The following is an 18,747-nucleotide window of genomic DNA, read 5'->3' on the forward strand; positions in this document are numbered from 1 at the left end:
AACGGGTTGAGATTGGGATCCAACCTGCATTTGAAGACCGGACTGGGTCTCGAGCCCAGACTGGGGCTGAAAACCCGGTGGAGCTTGAGAAGCAACAATCATTTGAGTTCCCGGTTGAGCAAGGCCAGATGGATGTCCTTGAGAGAACTGAGGTTGAACCACCTGGCCAGAAAGTTGACCTAGTTGAGATTGAGATTGACCCATTTTCCCAGAAGGTTGAACTTGCTGGGTGTTGGGTTGTCCTTACACAACTGAGGATTGACCTGATGGACTCGATGGCTGAGCAGACTGGACAGTTGGTTGACCTGATTGGATTTGAAGCTGACTAACTTGTCCAGATGGTTGACCAGATTGGATAGTGGATTGGCCTTGCTGAACGTAAGGTTGACCGACTTGCCCAGAAGGGTAGCCTTGTTGGACACCAGGTTGGCCTTGTTGCATGTAAGGTTGTCCCGGATTACCAGAAGGTTGCCCGAATTAGGTAAAAGACGGACCACCAAAGGCCGAAGGTTGTCCCTGGAAGGGTTGTCCTTATGGACCTCCAAGTTGCCCTAGATAAGGCTGTCCATAATACTATTGCCCATAGGAGGGCTGCGTGTGAAACGACTGACCTTGATAAGGTGGTCATTGAAAATTGATAGGGGGTACTTGGCCACCATGATAATCGATGGTACACCAAGCAATGGATAACGGCACCGTAACCTCAACTGCAGGCTGAGGGGGTAAAGGTCCGGGGTAATAAATTTGAGCTCCTCGAGAATCGTAATAATGAAACAGATCTTGGGGGTCCGCATTCTGAAGAGCGTGCAAATATTGATTGTATGCCCCCCCGCTGGAATGGAACCAAAAGATGGTGGGGCATTTAGTGTAGGATCAACCACTCCAGGTGTAGATGCCGACAGGCCACTACTCGCAGATCCGGACAAAGGGCCAGCAACAGTGGTCACAACTGAGGATGCAGTGACGACACCAACAACAGGAGTCGAAGAAACCACACAGACAGTTGGAATAGTCGGGACTGACGTGACAGACACATTGTGAATTTGAGGAATAAAAGACTCCGAGGTCGGAGTGACGGTATGAGACCACATGGAACTTGTAAGGGAGGTCCTAGAACCCATAACATCCCTCAAAGCCTTATAGCGTAAAGGCAGTGTGACACCGAGAGGGGTGACATGGAAGGGTGTAGTCTCTGTTGAGATAGGAATTTCACTGCTCGTCACAACAGATTCTTCACTCGTAATGGGGGATGTGTCCTCCATGTCAGAAGAAGACATCGGGACCGAAACACTAGGAGGAGTACCGGGAATATCTTCTTCGGAAGGCTCCCAAATGGGGTTCCAATGAATATCGTAAGACTCATCTTCTGGAGCGCGAGAGTTAATCGGTTAGGTACTTGGAATAACAGGGAGAGTATCACTAACAACCTGTATCTCAGGAGCAACGGAAGAGGGAGACCCTTGGTCACTTGGAACGGGAGACGGGATCGGTGATTCCACCAGGATGATGATTCAAAAGCCCTAGGAAAACTAACGAGAAAGAACCCTACTCAAGCTAACACAAACAAGATCTAACAGGGTAAATGTGAACGTGGTCGAATAAATTTTAAGACACAGGAACGGAACTTGACCTTTTCATCTTTAAAGAGTCGAGAAAAGGACAAAAAAATGACTCTAGTTGCCTTCGAATATTTAATGAGCCTGAAGTGACAAGTGCTTAGATGGACCTTTTCTTTTAGGGAGTCCGAAAAGGAATGAAAGTGACTACTCTAGAGAACTAGGCAAAAGGTTTACTAGACAACCCGTAAAACTGCATATACACCTTGGCAGTCATATGAAAACCAAAGACTTTCCGTACGACAGCCAATCTTCTCGAATATTGTGTTCGGTGCGTTACGGTTTGTAAGGCAGCAGACACGACTTCCTAGGGATAAAGGATGATAACTTAGTGGGGTCTCCCAACATATACTCGACGGTACATGGGAGCACAAATCCATATTAGACCACTATTGAGTCACAGAAGGAGGAATCACCCACCTTGAGTGAAAACAAAAGTGACTAGGTTTAACGACACCAGAGCACGTCTCTAGCCTGGACCTCTAAATATTGTACGTTATGTTCCAATGCGTTGTTATATTTATTTAGTTCATTTTAGAGTTGATATTGGATTATGTTTCAGTTTTCAGGCCTTACCGTATGTATATAACAAATCCTAGGATGCGGCTAGAATGAAAAAAATCCTTTTTCTTCGATGAACACCTACCTACGAGAGGGTAGAGAGATTATCCCAAACCAAGAAAACCAAGACAACAAAGGCAGTCACTCAATGCATACATACATCAATTCCTAAAGTGCACAGATACTACTAATGAGAGATTTAATCATTTGCTTTCCAACATGTAAACTTGAAATGCAAGTTCACTTTCACTTTCGTAAGCTAAATGGATGCAATCATTTTGATTTTGATGTCTTTAAATCTAAAAGAAACAAATAAGCAACAAGCAAGTGTGGAAAAAACCAGTTGATCCAAACAATTGTGATCTATGTCCGGTAGCGAAAAGAAATCGAATCAATGTCAAAGATTGGTTCAATAACAATCACTAAACAATCAACCAAAAGCAAGCAAAGGGGAAGGCTCAATCAAACCAACAAAAAGCTGCAAACGAACCTTGAGAAAACAAGCAACCAAGCAAGAAACTTGAAATAACGAACTAGGTCACATAGGCAAAAAAGCAAGATTCATTCAATAGAGCTCACAAAGAAGTGCCTCAACCATAAATAGTGAAAAACAAGCTACTAAGCAGGTGAGAAAAGCAAGGGACCAGCAGCACTAATGGACTCAGGAGGCAAAATTGAGAAAATCAATTCTACAGCAATCAGCGTGGGTAACACACAAGCAACAAGCGCTGATAAAAAACTCGCCATAGAAACAGAGCGATGTCACCGCAGAAGTGCACGACTTTTCCGCGATGGTCAGATTTTTAGAATCATCGTGACTGTAAGGCGTAATTACGCGATGCACATAATATTACAAAAGGGTGGGAGCGATGACAGCGCGACTGTTGAATTTAAAGCCGCGATGATGTTCAAAACAATGATAGGCGAACCAAAACTCCCAAATCAAAAGCAGTCAATCCTTCAATCAAATAGAGATACTTCCCAGATCAACCCAGGAAACTCAAAAGACTGGTAACTAATCCCCAAACTTCAAAAGTGATCAAATCAAAATCAAGACGAGCAAACAAGAACAAAGGCCAAGCTCCCCAGTGGAGTCGCCAATTTGTGATGTAGGAAAGTGTTCTCTCTGCGGACAGAGGCAACCCCTCTAGCCCTAGAGTGGGTCTAGTCACAAACAAGGACAGATCAACAATAACTTTCCTTAAACAATCATAGTTGGAGGCCTACCTCAACCAGTGGTCGATGGAGTTCCATTGCGTTGCTCTAGCTTCTGCTTTCTTTTCCACAATGAGTGATCAACCTGAAACAATGCGAAGGAAATACAACAAAGCACGTAACTGGAAAACAACAATGATCTATTTACTCACAAAGTCAAGAAGTCATGAGCTATCAAGTACATTGTATACAAGACATAGGAAAACATCATTGATTGTATTAATAATGAAATAAGAGTAAGCTTACAACCAAAGTCTTGACGTCACAAGCCTTCTCAGAGGGATCCAACCAGCATGTTCCTCAAGCATTCACTCTTTGAAGATGGATCTCCCAACATACAAGTCTCTCTCACTCATAAGTTTTACACAAGATTAAGGGCAATTCACAACCTTCCACAAGCTATCAACAATCCCACAATTATCACACTCACACCAACTATCTAGCAAACTCACAAACACTAACAACACTGCTCAACTAGCCAACTATAAAAAAACTAGCAATGCATAGCAATGGTGAGAGTTTAAATAGGAGAAGGAGTCCCCATGAAAGGTGGAAGAGTGAGCTTATCCCAAAGGAAGGTAGCACAATTGATGAAACTGCCATGCCAGAGAAAGAAGTGCGATACAAACTATGCCAACAACCAGGTCTGGAGTCATCTGGAAGGCTGACTGTTGAAACAAATTCGCCCAATTTGGATCATCGCGGGGGCATAACTGAGCTATAACATTGACATGGCCAGTAAGTAACGTAGCTAGTCAGATCTCGCTAAATATTATAAGTAACCTCGCACTGGGACATAAAATCGGACCATCGCGGGAATCAGATGTACTTCCGCGCTGGCAGCGCAGCTGGACTGTTTATAAGCGCCTTTCAGCATGTATATTTAGTCCATAGTCGCGATGAGATAGATATCTTAGGAAAAGTGGGTCATTTGGCAACACAAGAGAGAATTTGAGCATGGTTGACTTGGACACATGACACAGTAGAAGGACTGGAGTGAAGACAGTGACAAATTACTATGTAACAATCCATGTAGTGACATGATGCTCCTCTACTTCCCTCTTGGAAGTTCTCTTTTCGAATCCTTTAAGTCTCTACTTCCTATCTGGAAGTTCTCTTCTGGACTCCCTCTGAGTCTTGATTTCTGTCTTGGAAATCCTTCTTTAGCTTGTTGAGATGCCCCCTACTCTGATCGTCTTGTGCAACTGCACTGTTGATCCGGGTTCCTTGGCTAGAAACCCTCGTTAACAACTCCTCTGGCCCTGCTATGTCAGGTACTGTTTTGACTAAAGTACCTCACCAACTCCAATCTGCAATACTGTTGAAGCCCTCTAGACCCCAAAACTGCCTATCTATGGACTACGTAAGCCCCACTCTGCTTCACGCTGGCCCTGTGTCACCCTGGATGGGTCTGCATCAGCCCTGGGATGCCCTGCATTAGCCTTCTAGCCCTTTGTGTCAGCAACGCTGGCCTCTCTGAGGCTCTGCGCAGCTCCCGACTTCCTCTGTGTGGCCCTGGCTAGCTCTGCGTCACACTCCTTAGCTTCTAAATTGCTAGAAACAGTTTCTGTCACCTTGGGACAGTGGTTTTCTACTGCTATTGCTCCACTCAGCTGATGTCTTTTAGTCTTCTTGTGATTTGCAATGACGCTCTGATACCATGTTGAAGTTTCTAAGTCTACTTAGTTAGAAACACTCCATGCACTTTATCTGATTTATTCCTACCTACTTGTTATGTTACTTAACAAGTTATTTACAATGTAAATAATGAAAATAAACACTAGTGCATGCTCAACATATTACAGATCAACAACTAAAAGAAACAGAGACAAACACACCATATGAAACCATTATTTTTGGACTAATGTCCCCGGAAAAACCCAATGTGGGAAAACCGATGTAGTTATATGAGGGTTTTCTTATTAAGCAATATCAGAGTACAATCTGGGTGCTGAAACTGGCCTACCCAACAGAGAATTTCCTTGGCAATAATACCTTCTCAGTTTCTGACAAATCTACTAGCTGAAACCCCAGATAATCCTTCTGGCAGTTACTCAACACCAATCTGCCCCAGAAACCCCAGCGTTTGCCCAATCTGGACTGCGTCAGCCTCTCCTAGCCCAGCGTTGGCCATGCGTCAACCTATCTTGGCCTTCGTCAGCCCTAGGAAGCCCTGCTTCAGCTCTCTGAGCCTCTGCATCAGCTACGTTGGCCTATCTGGTGCTTTGCGCAACACTTAGTTGCCTCTGCGTGGCCCCACGTGAGCATTGGTTGCTCCTGCGTCTCTCTCTCTCTGGCTGCTCTGATGCTCTCCCGACACTAGCTCTGCCTCTCTGTACTCAATGCCCCTCAGCTTCTCTCCGATCACTAATTCTATTTCTTGGCAAACCCAACTCTAGAGAATAGAATGACTAATCACTCTGGTGTATTCTCCAAGTGGCCCTCAAGCATATTTTTATACTTTTCCTGTTGACATCTCAACAACTGAGATTAAATCCTTAATCAACGGCTAAGATTAGGTTTGCCTTGATCCATGTCTTTTGGACCATTCTAACACAGATTCATATTAATACACATAAATATCCTATTTTCCCTAAGTTTAGACTTAGGGACTCCATTAAAAATATTAATTATTTTAATATCTCCTGATTTGTTTAGAATCTGCCCAAACCCTTTCTGGGTATTGGAGATCTCATGTGCTCCAACCTCTACACCAAATTTTGTGGCTAGATCACATATGATGCTACCCCAAATCAACACTTTTGCCTCTGTTTCTCCTACTGCCCCTTTGGTGCAAGAGCTGCATTCTCCTCCTCCTCCTTGGGCTTTATCCCACTGCTGCTACTGCCATCAAGTTTGCACTTAACTAAGTCTCGCCTCATCTATTCCTGTTGAAGAGAGGCCCACATCCCTTCCCAATCTGACAATTTCTCTCTGCCCAAGATACTCTGTACAAGTACTTGCCATTCTTCTCAGATTGAAGTCAGGGCCAACCTCACCATCTTTGTCGACTGAGGCATTGATCTTACAACTGCCAACTGATCTTGGACTTGCTGAAGCTTCGATAAGAATGGATCAATGTGTTCCCCCTTCTGCATCCTCGTGGATCTCATTTTCTCCTCCACATACATCGTCCGCTGCTTGAAAGATCCTTGATACAATGTAGCCAAGACATTCCACTTCTCTTTGGTCGTCCCTTTGCCAGCAATGTGACATACATTGTGATCCCTCACTCCCTCAAGGATCAACCGCTTGGCCTTCGCCATCTCAGGCTTGTAATTCTTGAGCAGATTTGCATCCACGGGTACAATTACCACACTATCGACACAGGCTTTGAGATCATGCTCATCTAGAAGGCAGGATATCCTAGCATTCCATATCACATAATTGGATGGTTCCTCCAATTGATCTTGATCTCTTAGCGCATTCGCTGCCATCTCTGCCAACAAAAGTCGAATTGCTCCCTCTCTCCTATGCGCAGCTACCACACTGGCCTACGCACTCTATGCTGGAGTTAGTAGATCTGCTCCTCGCTACTACTGCTCAACAACTGAGAAATATGATTCCTTGGCTCAAAATTCAACGAGGAAGAAATTCCCTCAAAAAAGTGTCTTCTTCCTTCTTTTAACGCTTTTCTTACCCAACAAACGCTGCAAAAAATTGTGTCTCACTTGAAGACTTCTCTGCACTGAATTTGTTGTTGTGCTGCTCCCTCTGTCATTCACAAATCACGAATTGGAAATGTTACCTCTCTGTCAACTCACTCAGAGAGAGATTTTCCTTGAGAATCTTGTCCTCCAGGCCTAGACTATGCAATCCCTCTGGGGATTATATCTGCTGCCTACACAACAGTTCAATCCCCCTCTTTCTCTTCAACGCTGGGCTCTTCCACTCTGCTCTCTTACTTCACCTGTTCTCTGATACCATGTGAAAATTTGGAGACCCAAATCCCTATTGCAGCAAACTAATATTACTTCTCCTACTTATTAATTCATGCAATTTATTTACCATTTTACACTATAAATATCGAAGAAAATACAACTGCAGCCTTCACTAATTAAATTATATGCAGAAACAAGAACTGAGCAAGAAGAAATAACCACACACACAATTGACACCGTTGTTTTTGGGCAAATGTCCCCAAAAAAACCCAATGCGGGAAAACCGATGCAGTGGCTGAGGGTTTGTATTATTATGCAGTAGTTTCTAAATACAATCTTCGGATGCCTTACTGGCTATTTGATACAGAGAATCTGACTAGTAGAGAGATTAGTGAGAAATACCTCACTATCATTGGAAAACTGACACTGATCCAAGCCCTGGATGGCTGGCCCCAAACTGGCTCTACGCAACCTCTGCGTCAACCTATCTGGGGCATGCTTCACCTCTTCCACGGATCTTTTGTTGTCTGGAACTTCATTCCTATGGCCCTCTGGTTTCACACCCCGACTTTTGGCTATGGAACTTGACTTCCAATTGAATTTCAGACTTCCTCCGAAGCTCTGTGTTGCCTCTTCTAGATCTCTCTTTGCATTCTTATCCCCGGATCAGGAAACTCTCCAATTGAAAAACTATCCTTGCCCCTCACTACAAGAAATCTCCTTGATGACTTCTCCGACAACTGTTGCGTTGCTCTCTTGTGAAATTGATCTCTTAATCTCACTCTATGTGTCTTCCAAATGCCCGTCGAAGTCCTTATAATCTTCTCGTTGAGTAATCAACGACTCAGATTAAATTATAATCAATGGCTCAGATCATATTGACTCGATCTCCATCTTTTTCTAGAAGATTCATACCCAATTTTATTAATACCCTTTAATTATTTTAATTTCCTATGTTTAGACTTAGGCATCTGTTGTAGCCTACTCTGTCATTTAAATATTCATTTTCAATATTACTAAAAAAAAAATAAAAAATGGAATATTGAGTTTTGAAAATCAAAATAGAATTAGAAATTTTGGAGTATTAGTTACACTAACGGCGACATTAAAGATGTTATGAAAGTGGGCTCGATCCATCGCTTAAAGCCCGAACATGTCAGCGAAGTACAATCAAAGATCGGTAAGGGAGACAAGTAAAGTGTTCTGCGGGGGAACAAGGAGCATAGGGTATAATTCATAGCCCAACCCCCACAATTGACCCTGACATCAACATGGTTGACTGAAATCAATGGCCCATGATCGCTGTGGGGGTTCAACCTTAATCAAAATCTCGTACACTCCCTACCCCCACAACGGGCCACCCAACATTGTTTGCTCCACATCACCTTTGCCACACCATCCGCCATTCATTCATTTCCATCCAGCTCACCCACCGTACCTCATCGCCTCATCTATCACTCCATTAATTCGTTACATTAATTTCAGGTTTCCCTCCGTTTTTCTTACCATATATAAAAGGAAAGTGAAAACCTCGTTGCATTAGTCATTTGCTTTCGGTACCGAGCAGCTTCACCTCCAATTCTGCATTCCGAGTCAACAACTATCATTTACAAATGTCATGGCCAAACAAGTAAGTTCCTCCTTTATCATCCATACCCCGTTAATGGACGTTGAACATGATATTTTTGACACCTTTTGCATAATTAAGCACCTTTCCCTGTATCAAGAAGTCACTTTGAACCATAAAAAGTCCCATGTATTCATGGAAATGGTTAGTTTAGGTGTTTTAGCAACATTTGTCCCAAAAACTCACTTGTTCCCTGAATTCATTCAGTGGTTAGCCTCATCAATATACCCTAAGAAGTGTTTTGTAATGAATCGGTTTGGGGAGAGTGTTTTCCAAGTAACCTCTTAGTTAATTCACCAAGCTTTGAATTACCCTGTATCTGGAACTTCTACCACCTTTACTGAAGAGTCTTTGGTCTCATATTATGATAACCTATCATCCTAAGATTTTTCTTATGCTACCTCATTCTTAGCTCCTAAATCTGGACAATTCTCTCTAGATGGACAGTGACCAGCGATCAACAATCATAGTTTAATTCCTTTCCATTTTATGTTATCTTATTTCCTGAGGAAAATGAGGTGTCCTTTTGTAATTTCCTGAAATGACTTTTTACTTTAGGCAGTTAGAAAGTAGTTAAGTAGTTCGACAGTTTTGGTAGTTACCAACTGTCATATGATGTATAAAAAGAGGAAAAATCAAAGAAGGTCGGTCCAATTTTTGGAGAATCTGAAGACTACACATTTTGTGCTCGATACATTGATGATTAATGAAAGAATTAGGAGTTTTCCATACATTGTTGGGTGTGACTTGTAATCTCTCTATTATGTGTCATTTTGTCTCTTCCTCTCTTTAAATATGGTAATGAAGTTGCGGACCTTTGTTTACTTCTGTGAATAAAGTTAAATTTCCTTAAAATAGTGATTTCATGTTTAAAACTTCTTTATCTCTATTTCTTCTGAGTTAAAGATAATAGTTTCTGTTAAACACAACATATTACCTTTAACTTCTCAAAGTATTCTTCAAACAACATTTATATCCAGCACTACGTCGCATCTTGAGGCTTTCATATCAATTATATATTAAGGGTTTAAGATTATGTTCTTCATACTCCTCAAAATGAAGACACATTATACAAATAAGTGACATGCATAATAAGATCTTAATGTCTTAAGCACGATTTGTCCACAACCTAGAAATTGGTTTCTTAAGGGACAACAACATCCATTAAAAATAATTGATTATTTTAATAACACTGTCTTTGGGTGGAATTTCCCAAAACAATCTTTGGGTATTTTGGAATACATGTGTCATAGCCTCCCTGCGTATTTTGAGGCTTAGAGTACATCCGATGCTACCAGAAATCAACACTCATTCCCTATTTCATTCACATACATGTCACATGCTACCACCTTTTGAAGGATGTACCTTGAATATATTATTCCCTTTAGAAGTAGAAACCACCTAATAGGATTCTTGGTTAACCCCATTTGCAGTTTAGGGGACATTGGCACATCCCAAAGCCCATTATGGAAGGGTAGGCCATTAAGAAGTCTCCACTTGTGATCAATGATTAGCAAGCTCATTTACTTGATTTCTCTAATGACTTTTTGCACTGGAAGGCTAGTGGGTACATTGGATCTTATGCAGGATTGCAGAGGGTCTCCATCTTGGGTTTGGTCTCTCTATATGGGTCCTAACCCTCCAGAGGGATACATTGGCACATGTAGGGTGTGCATTGAGAGCCATGGGTCTCCACAGTAGTAGACAACACTCCGTGGATCCCCACATCCATTTAGAGATTGTTCGTGATTCACTTATTGGATGAAGAAGATGCACCTGATCCATCATGCCCAACTGGCCCTAGATTTGCACCATACACTTGGCAGATGATCCAGGACTTACACGATGAAAAATCACCTACACGATCATCCTAGCCCTTCCAAGTGATCTACAGGCATCTTCGATTTGTTTGGAGACCCATGAGGACACTTGTGTGCCCCCACATGTCATTTGGAGCACCACTGGTTATTACAAGGGGCCAACACCTTGTCTACCACTTTTAAGGGTCCTACTCTTTATTGTGGCACCCATGGATCTCATTAGGCCTCTTAGAGGGCCATAATAGATTATTATTTGATCTCTTGAGAGGCTTATTCTTTCATTTATGAGCTAATTTGGTGGGCTTGTCACCAAAAGTTGGATTATTAGAACATTATTTTATTTTTGGGGCTTATGTAGACCAAGAAGGCTAATTCTAACTCTTCATTAGTGTATAAATACAAGTGAGATGAGTTCATTTGCTCATCATCACTTTGGATTGGATCTTTTCTGTCTCCTGAGAATTTCACACTTTTTTTAGAGGATGAATTGGAGCTTTATGGATGAATTTTGATGTGTGGATATTGGTCTATCTTATCTTGGAGCTTTTCTTTTTTCAATTGTGGATGGTTGGATATATTCTATTACATGTAAGTACATGTTTTTAATGTTATTCTTTTTTTACTTTGTCATATACATTGGATTGGGATTTTCACTATTTTTAGGGCTAATTGCTGCATGCATTTACTACTTTAAATTGTGGAATTTTGTCTCTATTATAGTATATCTCAATGTATGGGCCATGTAATGTGAAAAAAATCTCCTAGGGGTAATTTTTTCAACAAATTGACCTTGATAAGCCATCTTCTTTGCACATCGAAGTATATAAGTTGCAAGATTGCTTCTTTTTGACCTAGAAGGCTAGCGAAGTAGTCTTGAGGCCTCCTTGACAAAAAACCAAAGGTCCTCACTCATATTCATCATAGAATCCATTCTCCGAAGGCTAAGGCACTAATCTACCAAGAGGTAGTCACCTAAAATCACATCTTTTTCACCTTTTCCCAAGTTTAGTCAAGTTCGATCACTTAGGCCATCATTTTTTCAACAAACTATTCCTCCAAAACGTTCAATCTCCTAGGGTCTCTTGCATTGTTGTCTCAAGGCCGCCTCCAATTTTGAAGCCATTTTGACAGTGGAGTTGGGAGGAAAGAGAAGCCCTAGCTCCGAGATCAAACTTTGCCCTAACATCCCCAAGGCTAGTACCTTATAGGATTAATTCAACAACTTCAAGTGAAAATTCTTTCTTTGATCCTTTCCCCCACCTTGTTTAGGGTAGGAACATCATTGGTTGCTATAATATTTTCTGCTACTCTAGACTAGGTCCACTTGATTCCGTGTTGTCCCGTTCCTTTGAAAAGACAATTCTTCAAGAACCATCTGGGATACCAATTTCCACAAGGATTTTAAGGATTGAGAAACTCCTTCACAAGTCATGTCCCATAAACCTAACCCTCAAATCCTCCCTTCCTTTCCCTATAAGACATTGTACCTTGTTGTTCCAATAAAGGGATTATTTGGGTCACTCATAACCATTCATTGACTTATCCTTGATCAGTGACTCCATTATACCGGGTCTCCTCCCATCGGTGAAAGTCTGTAAATAGAAGGGAGCCTTCGCTGAGGTGACAGTGGGCTAAGTCTCCATTTGTTGCCTTTGGCCTAGCATTTTCCCTTTAGGTATCCCCTTTAGGTCCCCTTCTAGTTTGAGCGGTAACAAAACCCAACTTGGGAAAATTGGTACAACAATGAGGGTTTTTATTATTATGCATCAGTGAAATTCTGAGTACAATCTAGATGCTGAAAACTGACAATCCACAACAAGAAAATCTTGCAAAGATATTCCCTAAGAAACCTCGACACTCGCACATTCTTGCACTTGCACATTCTTTCTCTCTTGTTCCTGCACTAACACATTTCTCCACTAGCATTCCTGCACTTTTGCGTTCTTGCACTCACGTGTTCCTACAGTCACACATTATTGCACTGGGAATAACTCAACCTCTTGTTGCTGCCTCTCCGGATTCAAAAATCTTCCGCCGGATCACTGTCCTTGCCCCTCACTGACAATGTGTTCCTTTCTAGCTCGAACTTTACTGCTACTAGCTCGAACTGCACAAGGAATTGCTGCTCTAGTGTGTCATCTGCATCACCACATCAACCCCTTCTTATATCTTCCTATTGGGACTCCAACAACCAAGATTAAATCTTAATCAATGGCTCATATCATTTTTGGATCGATCCTTGTGAGCTTCTAGAGAATTCTCACCTTGACTTAATTAATTTTGGTTAATTAACTAGTTTTCCTAAGTTTAGACTTAGGAAACATTAAAAAATAGGTTAATAATCTAATTAAGCCATATCTAGGTGGAATTTCCAAAAATTATTTCATTGTTATGGAGATCTCATGTATTCTAGCCTCTCCACCAAGTTTCGTGGCTAGAACACATCTGATGCTACAAAAACTAACACTCCCTCTTAGTGAGGATTGTGTTCTAGTGCTACACAACCTGCCACAACACCCTATCTTTGTACCATCTCCTGTCACGCCACTGATGTCTGGCCATATTGCCCACCAATCATTGCGCAACTTTGATGCTACATCCATGTTGTTGCTAACACTGCCATACTACTGCCAACCCTGCATTTGCACTACAACTCCCTCTCATTTGTTGTTTCTACAACTACAACTACTACAACTGAGAAGCATCCTAAACACTGAATCATTTTTGTCTGTTGCATCTGTCTCCTGAGTCCTCACTGTTACTAACCACTGCATTGTCTACTGAAGAATCCGCATTGCTGTTAACTCTTCTACTGAGCCTCCTGCTCTGCTGTCGATTCAACAATGCGCTCCTCAACATCTGATTACTACTAGTATATGCAAATGTCACTCAGGAATTTGACTGCAACTATTGACATTGATCCATCCTACTACTGAATATTGTGGGCCCTCATAGCAAGGTGATGATCCATGAGAAGGACACCTCAAGGATCTTGCCCAAACTTCTGCAGCTCTCTAGGGCTACATCACCAAATTACCCCACCTCACTCCTGGAGGTATGTCTGCAAACATAGCAAAATATGAAATAATCATACTGATGTTGCTACTACTCTGCTAATGCTTTCGCACTATTGTTGCAACTCCTACAATAATGAGTCTGATCTACCAGATCCTGAAGTGCTAACTTCCATTGGGTTGCTCCCTCTGAAGCTACACTCCCTTTGAGTCTCAATTTCACTATGGGAAATCTCTTTGCTCCCTCCTAGCAAATCGCAATGTCCTCGTGCACTAGAAACTGGATTGCGAAGCTCTACGTTGGGAATCGTCTGGTTGGAATTGCACCTGCATACTACAACTGGACAATTCACACTGCTTGTGTCACTGCAATTAGTTTGCCACAGTCTCCCAGGTACTGACTGCAACTAGCTATGCAGTTGTCATTTGAATGACTAGTTGCCTCTTCTAACACTGAATCTACTATTGTGATACTGTGGGCCCCTATAACAAAGGTGATGGACCCCCTGCAACAATCCAGAATTGATCTAACTAGTCTCCTTGTTGTAATTGTGTTGGACCTTGCCTATTCAACATGATGGAGTTTCATACTCCTCCTGGATCTGGTGCCTCACTATCTCCTTTTGAGTCTAGTCCCTGGTTGGGACCCTTCTTCATTCTGCAACTCGCACTTCCTCTGGAAACTGAAAGTCGATTTGCTGCCCAGATCTGCATTCTGGTTAACTTGCATTACCTTTGGAAATTTTGTATGACCATCCTTGCAGCACTGCAAAATATGGAAACTCAAAAACTGGAAAAATAAACCTCGAAAATCTCCCTATTTTCCTTTGCTCAATTGTTGCTCTGTTATTCACACTCCCTTCTAGAATGCATAAATTTGCTAGTTTCTACTACCAATCTGCAATGGAAAATCAAACTTCTGAAACTCGAAGTTCCCTGAGAGAAATCTTCCCTCTACTGTGTGTGATTTCTCTTCCACTCAACGTTGATTTTGCAACTGCAAACTGCTACAAAACCCGTTGCGTCCAACCAGAAATCTGCTCAGTGAAAGTATGAGCTGTTGTTGCTCCCTCTGACTGCTGGATTCACTATCCCGGGCAACTTGACGTTTCTACCAACCTGCAACTGAAAATCAAAGCCTAGCCCTAGTAATTTGGCCTACCTGTCTAGGTACTGCGCAAATTCTGATAATTTCGTCTTGCTGCTCCCTTTGAACAGCAAACTTATCTCCGCTTCTGAGCTTCCCAACTGATCACTCACACTTTGATACCATGCGAAAATTTCATCTATCACAACAACTGGAAATTATTTTTCTAATTGTTAATTTATTTAATAATTTATCTATTGTCTGCTACAATAAATACCAAAGAATTCACATTGTGATTTTCACAAATAAACTACGGAATAAAAGGTGTTGGAAACTAAGAAAACCTAGCACACACACACACATAAATTTTAGCAGTTAATTTTGGAAAAATGTTCCCAAAAAAGCCCAACTTTGGAAAACCGGTGCAACAATGAGGGTTTTTATTATTATACTGCAGTGAAATTCTAAGTACAATCTGGACGCTGAAAATTGGAAATCCATAGCAAGAAAATATGGCAAAGATATTCCCTAACCAACCTTGGCACTCGCATTGTCTGCACTCGTAGTTCCTGCACCTGCACTCATGCATTCCTGCCCTCGCATTCCCGCACTGGGAATAACTTAGAATCTTGCTGCTGCTACCTCTCCGAATTTGGAAATCTTCCTTCGGATCACTGTCCCTGCCCCTCACTAACATTGTGTCCCTCTCTGGCTTGAACTCTATTGCTGCTAAATCGATCTGCACAAGGAACTGTTGCTCTAGTGTCTCATCTCCATCACGACATCGATCCCTTCTTATATCTTCATGTTGGGACTCCAATGACCAATATTAAATCTTAATCAATTGCTCAAATGCTTTCTGGATCGATCTGTGCGAGTTTCTAGAAAACTCTCACCTTGACTTAATTACCCTGTTTTCCTAAGTTTAGACTTAGGAAACATTAAAAAATTGGTTAATTAAATAATTAAGTCATCTATAGGTGGAATTTCCAGAAATGATTTTTGGGTTATGGAGATCTCATGTATTCTACCCTCTCCACCAAGATTCATGACTAGAACAAATCCGATGCTACAAAATTTAACACAAAAGTGGGTTGAAAATATTTTAGATGATTTCTACAAGGACCAGGTGATAGAAGAGAAAACTTTTATTGAAAGAATCAAAGCACGATTTTTCGACGACTTTCACGATAGTATATTTTATACTATACTTTTTTTTACACAAGTTTCTCCTCAACAAAGGAGTCATACATATAGTTGAATATCGACCACTCTTGCAAGCACTAATAAACTTTGACCAAAGTAAGAGGTAGATTGTTTGGGAGAAGTTTCTCGATGCTTGGTGTAAAAGCACAAAGGAAGCACAAGACTACTTTTTAGGCAAGTAAAAATGTTTGTCAAATTCACCCTTGTTGACTGACAATAAGTTGGGTTGGTAATGTTGAGTTTTGTAGCTTGGGAGGTACTCCACAACCTTGGGCACTAGGCTTGTGTGAGTTGGCACCACAAAATCCTTTTGTGGTCTAAGTACCCAAACAGTGGGATTTGCACCCAAAGTTGTGCGTGCGAGACCAAGAGTTATTTTGTTGATTCGATCCATGTAGAATGTGTGGCACCCTTAATGGAGGAAGGGGTTGCTAAGACAACCAAGGGAGCATTTGTCAAATGGGAGAAAATAATTTTTTATTAATGTGTTAGTGGGCTTGTGACATAAACTTAAGGTCAGCTTGACTTTAAGTAGATCCCTAGAATGGGCTAGACATTACACCTTAGAAACATATAAATAAGAGAAATGAAGACCTCATTTGACATATCACATGAGCAACTCATCATAGAAGGATCTTTGATTTGATCGTAGAACCATTGGAGCCTAGCTGAAGGTGAGAAGGGGTTGTTTGTGTCTTTCTTGTGATTGGTTGGAATGCCAAGTTTGGAAGGGAGCAGGATGAGAGCAAGAGGAGAAAATCTGGGCAGAACTTGTGCATGGTTTTGGAGTGTTTCTTCTTTGCTTAGGCCACATATCTTTATGTGAGATTGTAGGTGGGTAGATCCTCTTTTGGGGAGGGTCGAGAGAGCTAGGATGTGGTTGCCAAACCTAGGTGCGATCACATAAATTATTAACGTAGGTGTAGGAGGCTCGAAGTGGAGGGAAGCATAGGAATAAAGGAGGTTTTGAGGGTAGAACGTAGGGATGACGTGGGCTATCAGAAGCCCAAACCAGAGCCACCGAATCTCAGGTTATATTGCACAGGGCCGAGGAGGAGAAGAGTAGACGAATTCTGCTAAAAGGTACGTATTTTGTTCCTCCATGTTTGATGTTGTTTGCTAGGTGATGGTCTAGTTTGGGAAAAAGTTTGTTTGGCATCTTAAGTAATGTTTGGAGGGAAGTTAGTAGATGCCTAATGTGCCCTAAGCTCAAAATTTGTAAAGGATAACGAGGCTAGTAGAAGGGCAGGTCATTTGGAGCCTAGGGTTGATCCTTTGAAGGAGAAAAGGGTAGCCAAGAGGGATAGATTACAGGCCCTAGTTCAGTGGAGTTTCAAAGGTATTCTTTAGTGAGAGTGGGCAACCTCCATTGCCCTAATACTTGTCTGTTTTGGAGAAAAAATGGAGTAAGTAGTGAGAAACATCAAAGAAGTCCTTATGTGTTGACATCCCTGGTGGACTGAGGAGCAACTAGAAGGCATAAGTGTTTGGAGCCAAGTTCAGTGACCTAAAGGAGTTGTGCTCACTGATAGAGGTAGACTGCTGAGCTACAAATTGGGAACTGAAAGGACCACATAAGTGTTCAAGGTACGTGGACCAAAAAGACTGTGGATGCACACTGACAGAACTAGGTCAATTATATCTTGTTAAAGGCGGATTGATTATCATATTTGTTGATATCAATCCCTAGTTGTCTTGTATTAGGGCATATTGTATGAGGGTCGTGATCCTTGGTACGAGAGCTCTAGACTGTTGGATTTAATTTTGTTAATATAACAAAGTTTGGTTGAAAAAGTTAAAAATTGTGTATTGTGTACATGTTGGTTCACTGTCATGTTTACTCCATTGTGCAAAGTAGGATTGTTATGGCATTTGAGTGTGTTTGTGTTAAAGATTCTAAGACTCAAATCATATTGTTCAGTGCCATGGAAATTCAACAGGGAATGGGCGCAGGGGGGTAATGATTTGTGAGAAATAAATAAAGAAAAAAGAGAAAATAAAATAGAGAAATATAAAATAAAGAATTCAAAATGAGAGGAAAGCAGTTGATTGTAAAGACACAAAATACACGCTTGACAAAGAATCTCGATGAAGTACCCAAGTGTATTTGCAGCAGTATGAACAATTGACCGATATTAAAAAATTAGAAGGGGACAAGAGACAAAGGAGGCGACAAGAAATAAGGGACCATAAATTTAGCCAAAGATTAAGAACTTGAGATCGTGAGTGTGAGAGTGATGATGCACAAGACTCGTCTGATGGTAGTGCTCAAAACCCAGAGTCGAGAGGCGTTGCATCACCTACTTCAAAAGAAGCAACAATCACAATTAATCCCTGGGAGGTAGGTAGATAGCATGGAAGTCAATGACTTTTTCCTGGCAATCCCCCATTTCCCCATCATAGCAATAACAAGTCATGTTATTAGAGAGTTCCTCCAGCAAAGAGTTTGCATCAATACAAAGCCATCCATAGTTTGGTATAGAAGGTATGAGTAGGGAAATTTGAGGGATTAAATTAAGATCAAAATTTCTTCAGTGAACCAAACTTGGGTGGATAATCAAGAAAATGAAGAATTAATTCTCCACATTTGAAATATCACGAACATAACCCCTGCCATAATTGTTATCTACTGAAGAAGAAGAAGATAGCCTAGACGACGAATCATCACAACACCCGACAAACCAGTTTGTCAAATATATAGAAAAAGGGTGTCAAACCAA

The 18,747-nt window shown here is 41.4% G+C and overlaps 1 pseudogene; it reads left to right on the forward strand.

Moving 5' to 3' along the window:
* The first annotated feature begins 768 nt into the window (after positions 1-768).
* The window catches only part of LOC149142311 (DNA replication licensing factor MCM4-like), a 158,961-nt pseudogene continuing 140,982 nt past the window's right edge, over positions 769-18,747 (forward strand).

This window comes from Pinus tabuliformis, chromosome X, assembly GCF_031772625.1.
Source record: "Pinus tabuliformis cultivar Carrire ecotype Pingquan chromosome X, CPIR1, whole genome shotgun sequence".
Taxonomy (NCBI): Eukaryota; Viridiplantae; Streptophyta; class Pinopsida; order Pinales; family Pinaceae; genus Pinus; species Pinus tabuliformis.